The sequence below is a fragment of the Hirundo rustica genome, chromosome 3 (assembly GCF_015227805.2).
Source record: "Hirundo rustica isolate bHirRus1 chromosome 3, bHirRus1.pri.v3, whole genome shotgun sequence".
NCBI classification, from domain to species: Eukaryota; Metazoa; Chordata; class Aves; order Passeriformes; family Hirundinidae; genus Hirundo; species Hirundo rustica.
In genome coordinates this window covers 3,256,799-3,266,547 of record NC_053452.1, presented here as the reverse complement: position 1 = coordinate 3,266,547, position 9,749 = coordinate 3,256,799, and positions in this window count along the sequence as shown.

Sequence of the window (9,749 nt, the reverse complement as noted above, 5' to 3'; positions counted from 1 at the left end):
ACCATTTCTCCTCCCTCCCGCCCCCCAAAATGAAGCCGCTTTGTTTTCAGTTAAATATAGGGAAAGATGTCCACTTAACAAGTATAAAATTGTGACAGCATTAAGAGGTTATCCGTGGTAATAAAAAGCGGGGAACATGCCTGAGAATGTGATCTGTTAGGCAGATAATTTTTAAAGATGGAACTTGTCCTTGCTTTGTCTGGGGAGAGGCACGTTAGAGATCCCAGAAAGGGGAGGGTGAAAAATATAACACCCATTTCCAACTGAAGGTATTTAAAATGTGTAATGTATTTCGGCATGTTACTGTAAGCTGATGTTTGATGGGTTTTTTTTCCTGTAAAGCTTGAATTAAGCACCCCAGATATGGCTGTGAATCTCCTGCTCCTAGCTGCATCAAAAAAACAGATTTTAAATGGTTGTATTACCAATATCCTGATAGTCTTTAACAGTCAAGCGTAATCATCTTTCCTCTATTTTCTCTCACGGTCCCAGCATCAAAAAAGCCCACCTTTACAATTCAAGCTCATTTGAAATGTAAACTTTTAGCAAATAAGAGATGGCTTATGGAGCTGCAACGCCGCTGTGACTGGCAGCAAATTCCTTTTCCTCCCTCCCCTCAGCGTAAGGGGTTTGAAATACCCATCAGTGTCAAAAGAAACTGCGCAGATCACTGCTGCTCTAAATAAGGCAGAGCAATGTTGAGAAAAAACCTGCCCCCCACCCCCCAAAGAAAACCAAAAAAAAAAATCACTCAATGGATTAAAATGGCATTTCTGTCCCATGTCAGTCCGAATGACGAAGTATCATGCTTTGCATCATTTCAGAGAGATATTCTTCAAACAAATTCAGCGTATAAACAGGCAACGGGCTTTTGTTTGAAACATTTCAGATCAAACGTTAAGGGAAGAACAATTAATATTGCCTATTAAAATCCCTGTTATTGTTAGAGATACATTTTGTGGTTTCTGACTATAAATAAAAGCAAAGGAACAGAGCCACGGTTTCTCACCACTGCAGATAGAAAAAGGCAATTTCCAGCTTTTCTGTTTTGTTTTTTTTTTCCCCTCAAAGTTACCCTTAAATGTGTTTGCTGAATAAACAGGATTAACTGTATTTAAAACAAGAGATAAAGAACAGCTTTTTATTACACTGAACAGTCTGCAGGGTTTCCAGGCTCCTCTGAATGCACTTCATGCCTGGAACAAAATGTTCATATTTTACCTTTTTTAATGACACCATATAGAACAAGCAAAATATTTTTGTAATAATACAAATATGGATGGGGAATGGTAAAAAAAAAAAAGCAACATTTTTACCATTTCTTCTTCTGGACAAAAGCCGGGGTGGTGGTGGTGTTTGTTGTTTCTTTTTTTTTTTTTACTTTCTTTCTTTTTGTTTTTGTCTTTGTTTTTTGTTTGCAGTTTTGCAGCAGGATGAGAAACCAGGGAGGAAACTATTCCTGCTGCTGCTGAAGGGGCTTTCCCTTTTCCTCTGGCTGCAAAATTTCACCGGGTGCTGCTAAAACAAAACTAATGGCGAGAGCGCAATCCGGAGAGCCAGCCTGCTATCTGCTGCATTTCAATGGAGGGCTTCTCAAAAAATAGGTACAAAGAAAAGAATTTAGACAAATTTGCCTCTTAACCTTTAAAGATTTCCTGCTTATTCCAGTATGTCCTTTATTACATTAATTTTTTATTTAAATTACACCATTAACTGGATATGAATTTATCAAGAATACATATATTGATTTATAAAACAGTATCATTAATTATTATAATAGCTAGATGTAGCTGATATTACAAAGCCATTTAAAGGTTTTTAATATAACTTGGACATACATAGATAGATAGACATTATGGACAAGACTACAATTTAAACTGGCTACCAGCAGTTAATGAAATCCTTGATTTATCTTCTCATTTAGAGATTGATTATGTTGTTGTTTTGTAAAACTATTTATTTTATTCCATTTTTCAAAGGATGTCTCAATAAAAGTAAAAGATAAATAAAGCATCCAGCTAAGTCTCAAAGCATATTTGGTTTTATATTTTCCTTTTTAATGCTGCAGCTGTTAATGTATTACTTCTTTGGAGAGTTGTCACCTTTACAGTGAATTGGCTTTCTTGATAGTAGCTATGTTTGTACACGCACAATTTTCTATATTTAGATTTAAAAAAAGAGAAGGGGGGGGAAAAAAAGAAAAAAAAAAGAAAAGAAAAAAGAGAATGTCTTCTCAACAACATTGTGCTTATTTCTTAAACCGAAATGCAGCAAAATGCCTTTCTGGCATAGATTTCTTAGGCATATTTTTTGTTTAAGCTGTGGAAAAATGGGACTTACCCTAGTGCTGCAAAGCAGTCAGTCATGGAGAACATTTTGATTTAAAATGCAATCTGAAGAGAAGAAAAAAGAGAAGGGGGAGGAAAAAAAAAAAAAAAAAAAAGAGAGAGAAGGAATGATATAAACAAACAGTACGCCACTTTCAAGTTCCTCCTAAAATGCTCCTAGCTTAACTAATACATTGGAAGTTTAAATCTTTACACATTGTTCTTGAGGGGCTATGTCTCTTGACTCTTTATTTATATCACTTATTCTTGTCTGGCAACATATGTTACCGATTTATTATAGTATTTTTTTACTGTTAGCCAGACAAATGTAAGGGCTAGCTGAGGAAGGGTAGTTGCATCTGATGAGTTTAACAATTGCAGGGCATCCTTTAGGGGTAGCCAATGGGGTCTTTTGAAGCTATAATACTCACCATTAACCATTTTCATGCTGACATATTTTTATTGCCCAAGTTGGGGCTTTCCCTCACATCAGCCTCTTTTGTGTTCGACGGCTTCACAGGCAAATCGAGCAGTGTGGCTGAGTGGTTCTTCAAGCCAAGGTGTTTGTAGGTTTCTCAAACCACTGTCCTATGTCTTGGCATCTAAATCTGCACAGCGTTCCCCCTACAACTGAGCAAAGAAAAAGACACACAGAAAAAAATAAGTTTGTTTTTTTTAAAAAAAAATCTAATTCTCTAACCCATGACAGACACAAGCAAATCCTGAGCGTAGACCGACGGATTTCTCAGTGCCATCACTGACCCCAAAAGGTAACAGAGAGGAAAACTTTTCCCATCAAAGCCATCTCCTCCAAATTCTCATTTTAAATGGATGCCCCAGCGTCAGAGGGAGAAGATGTGAGGACAGCTGGATGTCACACTTTGCACACGGTGTTTTTAGGTCACCCATTCTGGAGCAAGATCTTGAACTCTCCCCACATTTTCCCCCCTACTCCTTCTCTGTCCTATCTCCCTGTTCAACTGCAACATCTTCCTCCAGCTCTGCTGAAAACTGCACCCCTGTGTCTTGTTTCACTGTTAGAGTCCCATCTCGAGCTCCTGGGGGCCAACAGGTTTTGTACAAGGCACGGGGACGTAATTCCTAATATCTCCCACAATTTCCAGCCTTTGGTGCCAGATCAGACCATTACAGCTGCCAGCAAATCCTGCCGTGTATGAGACACCCAGTGTGGGATGCTTGAGAGCTCTCCTCCCCAAGGATCACAGAGCAGATGGTAGGGCACACTCCGAAGTTTCTGCTGCTTCAGTCAGATTTTTTAGGATTTTTTAGCTCCAAAAAGTTTGGTTTAATTTCCCTTGCATCTTCAGGGAAAGTGGGAAGTGGCTGTGCAAGCTCACATGAGACCACAGGACCTAAGAAGTAATGATCTACAGGCAAAAAAGGTACAGCAAGCAGCATTTTGGGTGGGAAATGGGGTGTTTCAGGTAGAAAAAATACAGAAATTGAAATTAAACTCGTTGGGTTCCCTTGAAGGGACAGATTGAAAGTGGATCAGGGCATGTCTCCTGATAGCATTAGGGAGCTCTTGACAAATGCCACACAAAACATTTTAGCTGGGAGGACAGCAAGTGCTCCCATGGGGTTTTTTTTGTTTTGACTTATTGACAGTTCAATTGTTGTGGGCTAAATAGTTTGATTTTTAAATTTTTAAAGATTATCATATTTCCCTCCACTTCTTGTAGGGGGTTTTGAGGGCTTTCTAACTTAGGTCTGAGTTCAGCAATATGCACAAAACTTGCAGGGAAATAAAGATTTTCCTTTCTTTTCATTTTTTTCTATCAAGAAGCTAGCCTAACTTTTACTTTGAGTTGGTTTTTATTTTTTTTCAAATTACAATTTAATTATACTTTTGATGCCCTCTTAAATTGTTTAATTTGCCACCCCTAAAAGAACCTTTGGAGACAATCTCATCCTCCTTAATGCCAAGAGCGCAATGAAAAAGGCTGCAGATGAAATGGTCACACCAGAACTCTTAGATTTAATGTTTTGAAGTCTTGGCTTTTCCCATTTCTCCAGAAAGGTTTTGCTCAGGCAGATGTCATCAGCGTCCTGGGCAAATATTTCGTGGTGATACCAAAGCTTGGAGCATACGGATTAATACTTATTTAATTTTGTATTTTAAGGACATTGACAGCAACTTCATAATTAAGCTAATAGCCGCCTTTAAGTTTGTTTATTTCCCTCAAACCCATATTTTCTTGGCTGGGGAGGGAGGAACAGGAAGCGTGACTTGGTCTCTCAATCACTCTCTTTCTGTTTTGTCCATCACCTTGGTTTCTTTCCCCTGTTTTTGACCTGCACTTTTTCTGGATCAGACACTGGCAGGTTGAGAGGTAATAAGAACCAGATGGACATAGTACAGAAATTGCCCAAATGGGTACGAGAATGTGGGGAGCTGTCAGGCATGGAGAGAAGCTGGAATTTTTCAGCAATAAAATGGGATTTATCGCCACTCTACCACAGTCATTGCCGACAACCGTTTACCTTGACAGAAACCCCATTCCAATAGGCCATACCAATGCAGATTTTTTTTACTTTTTTTTTTTTTTTTTTCCCTGAGAGTGATGATTGGTATTTGTTCTAAGGCTCAAATGGCCTGCACTAAAGGTGAAGCATTAGGCCAAAGTCCTGTATTCCCTACTGAGGCAAATGAACCTGCTAAAATAAGTTCCTTCCACAATAGCTGTGTAATTGAAACCAGAAAGTGAGAGAATTTGATAAATTGCTTGACCCTGAAGGAATGTTAAGGTCATAAATTTTCATTGCCTTTTTTTTTTTTTTTTCCCCTCTTCTTTTTTAGGAAAAAAAAAATCTCTTTTATATATATATAGGTAGATAAATATATTATGTTTAGTATTTGTCTCTGAATTCCAGCTAACTTCCAGATCATTAGCCGTTACTTTGCCATCCTCTCCCCAAAGGAAGCTACGAGAGGGTTTAGAGCATTCCTACCTACAACTTCTTAGGAGGGCTGAAAGACAAAAAATACTCACAAATTGCACCACCTTAAGGAGTCAGCCACATAAAGAATAAACAACCCAAAATTGGGAGGTTAGCAAGTGCAATCCCTTTAGAAAGACAAAATAAACAACATGAAAGACACAAACATACTGTACTTGGAGTGCTGGAGTAAAAAAGTCTGTAAATCATTTACAGGCCATCAAACATTTACTGCTACTTTTAGTTTGTGGGTTTTTTTAAACTTAGAAGTGGTATTACCTCTTACTTGAAAAAGAATGATCAGTGTTTTCTCGAATAATATGTACAGTATTGAATTATCTGTCTATAATACAACAACCCTTCAAGCTCAAAAAGACACAAGTAAACCCCAGATCCCATGGTACCTATTGTGGTAACACACATCTTGAGAATGAGCAAAAGAAAAAAAAATATTAAAAAAAAAAAAAAAATTAGAATATTAAGGCAAACAAAGAGAAAGGATGAGAATAACTGGGAGAATAATCAGCGAGGTAAAACATCCAGCCATGTTCCCTATTCTGTGCTTACACCCATCAATAAATACATACTAGAACAGCTTCTAAGAAGGAGCAGAGAGGAAACTCAGAAGTATTTTGGGTTTGTGTACGGTTGTTTGGGTTTGGGGGTTTTTTTCCTGCAGTAGCAAAATTTACTTCTGTAACTGTAGTGGCTCCTGCTTCACAACTGCTTGAAATCTGCCATCATAGAGTAGCTGTTTTTTATAATCTGCCTGCTTTGCTCCCCCTGCTTTGAATATAACATTTCAGAGGCAAAATTATCTCACTTCAATAAGGCGCTGCACTTTACATAGCCATACACACTTAACCCTACATGAAGCAAGTTAAATAATCATTAGCACAGTAACCCATTGCTATCAAAAACTTATTGGTCCTCTAAATTTTAAATTAATGGCCTGTCTCCCTTGTTCTGCGTGTCTGTATGTATCTGGTTTTCAGACACTTCAGTGGAAAGTCATAGACATTTTATCAGCACAGTATTAGATGATTTGCATTATTGATATTTCAATTTGAAAGTAAAATAATAATAATAAAAAAAAAAGTGCAGGGAAAATAGTTCTGCTGAGTTGATTCATCCCTAGACCCCTGATTCTTCAGTAATCCTTCAGAGTGTGAATTAGCTGCCAATATTTGATAAACTGGTAAAGAAATGCACTCTGTTCCTCTCGGACCAGGTTGTTCTAGCTCAAATAACTTTTCTCAACAAAGCACAAAAAAGAGAAGTTAAAGGGAAAAATAAAAATAAAAATTAAAAAAAAAAAAAATTGAAACAATGTCCCCGTAAAATCATAGCAAGACAACCCTCAATAATTTATACTCACTTTTTCTTTTTGGAGACGTTAAATAAAGCTATGTTGGGATGGGGTTTTCTTGCTTTGTGAGGGATGGTTTTTTTCCTCCCATAAACTTTCTGGCCCTAATCCCTTCTTTCCTTTTTATTTCTTTGAGTCCCAAAGTAACTGCTAGTCATTTTGAGACAGTTACTTATCCAGAGAATGAAGGAGTATCGTCTGCGTTTCAATTAGAGAAGGAAAAAAAAAAAAGACTTGGAACGTAATTGAAAAATGCAAAGAGACATATTAGGATGAGAATTTTCATCTGTTGCTGTATAAATATTTTAATAAAAGTTCTAAAATAATGTGTCTGCCTCCTGCTCTATAAAAGAGAGGAGATTATGAAGTGCAAATGATGCAGCTTAGATGTATAGATCTGACTGGGATTTTTCACCATTTAAGTGTCTCTTCGTGCTTCTCCTCCAGAAGTTTGTTTTAGAGCCATTTCAGACCCCAAGAAGTATAAATTTCGTAAGTATAAATAAAAGATGACCAGGAAGTGGCTTCAATCACTAATATTTTTTGCAAACTAATGTTCAGCTGATGCAACTCGATTTTGTTTTGCATCACATTAGTGTCACAGCGGCAATGACTGGCTTTTACTCACCAACCCTTTGAGTCAGCACTTCAAGACATCTTTCAAATTAGGTCATACTGCAAATTTGCCGCTGATACAAAGGTTGATTAAGAGAGCTCCACAATTTTAAAGGGATGTCTTGTGAGGAGAATTAAGGTCTGGTTGATAGTTCCAGGAAATGTGAGCCCCCGTAACTACATGAAAATAATGTATAGGCTCTACGGGGAAAGAACATATTTCCTCGGAGCGCTTGAAGAAATACTAATTTACAATTTAACCACGCTCTCCCCCCTCCCCCGTCCTGTTACAGGAGAAATTGTGTGATGGGTCTTGAAAACAAGCCTTGAATTATAGCACAGTGAGATGAGCCCTGTGCTCCCCTCGCCAAAACTCAGTCCCCTCTTCTTGCCTCCTTTGATCTTCTTCGGAAAGACCTATTTCTCCCCCCACCTTCCCACCGAAGCGTCTTGGTTTCTGCTCTCCCCCATAAAACAATCTGGCATCGCAACGGGACCCTTCACCCGTAATGTAGCAACTCCATGCTGAAGCTGAATTGCTGTGTAAACCTCCCCTGAAGATCTGGAGGGGATGATGAGAAGTGACAACCAATCACGGCGGCCAGGGCTAGGGCGGTAAATTACTTCTAAGCCCAATTTAGGCATCTCAATGAAGTGGCCAAAATTCTTCCCCACTGCAGCACAGAAGGGACAGTAGCTCTTCTTGCTCCGGGGTCTGAGCATGAAGGAGAAAAATCTCAAAGGGAGCTGATGGTTGCCAAGTGGTTCTGGAAATTGGGCCGCTTCATTTTTGATGGCTAAGTGGGAAGCGAGATGAATGATCCAGCATTTCTGTGGCACTCGGGAATTCCAGTTTTCCCAAACTCTCTCTCTCTTTGCAGGGAATAAGAATGCATGGAGAGCTGGGGGTTCCCCTAATTTGATGTAAGTGGATAAAAGTCAACTGCCATCTTCGTTTTGGTTTAACTCTTTGGCCCACCTGGAGAGGCAAGAAGCTGCTGTTAATGTTGGGTTTGCCTAATGAATCGGTGCTCAGGACGGGAGGTAAAAAAAGGCAGGATTTTGTCTGCAGCTACACTGAAAGCTGTGCTTAATTCTCCTGTCACCAAAACTAGAGTCCCACAAGTTATCTTTTCTGTGCCCAGGAATATTACCATGATTTAAGGCTATAGCATCAGTGAAAAAAAACACAAACAATATAAAACCAGAGCCCAAAGAGAGGTTTCTTGCCGTATGAATAGCCGTGAAAGCCAGAGAAATGTTTCTCATTCCCGCTTGTATTTTCCTTAATTTCTGTGCAGCAGAGTCCCTGAACTTGCATTTCTACCACGGCCGCTGACTTCATTTCATGTTTTTGATGTTACGATCACCCACAGACCTTTCCATTCTCCATATGTTTCTGGATTCAGTCACTTCACCCACAGCCCTCCCCTACAGTATAACACCTCAAATCCCCCCGCATGGCAAAGTCTATTTTATTCCCAGTCACTTTCAATTTGCCTCCTGTGTTTCTCTGAAGGGTTTAGTTGAATGTGATTTCCAGCACCAAAAGGAGAGGAGGGGGAAAGTGGCAGGCTACAAATGAGAAGGTGGCCTGTGTCACAGCCAGGAGTAGCTGGAAGCGAGAGTTTTGAAAAGAACTGAAATAGGACCACCACAAGATTGATTTTAATATTCTGAGCTACTTCTACGCTTCAGGTTCCTTTAACCCTCTTCCACCAGGTTAGATGAAAATGGATATAAACCCCAGAAATATAAGTAAAAATGAGATTTAAAGACAGGAACAGAAGCAACAAAAGGTGTGTGTCTCCCCTGTCAGCTCCAAACTTCCCTGCAAACCTAATTTGGTAGTGTCACCCCACCTCCCACCCTGTGGAGGTATCTGCTACTGCTGCCCTTCTCCAGTCTCCATGAATCAGGCAAGAGAGGATATGAACTCGTGCCAGAGTGACTTAAACTAATTGTGGGAAAACAAACTGGGGGTTCCTTCAAAAAAAAAAAATAATAAAAAAAAATTCATACTGCCTTTTGAGTCTTTGTGAAGACACTGAGAACATGCTTCCAAGCTCTTTTGTTCTGCCCTAAGGGATGGAAGGCTGCTCTTAATACAAGAAAACAAAGCCTTCCATTGCCACTACCAACAAAAAAAAAAAAAAAAAAAAAAAAAAGGAAAAAAGCAAGCTGAAATGCTTATGAACACTTTGCTCCAGGCTCTGTGGCAGTAAGGAAAAATCATTGCAACCATCACAAGACTTGGCAACACCAGGGCCATGCCAGCAGAGTGCTCTTCCCCATTACTGTAAATCACAGGCTGAGCCCAGTTTATTGTGAAACATCCAATTGTGGCTCCTTGAATACGATAAATAAAACCACTGTCCCTCGGTGCACTTGACTAGTATTTGTGGAAGCGAGGGGAAAATTCACACTTCAGCCCAGGGACAGGACAGAGGCAGCTGATGCTTCAGCGTAGCTTGGTG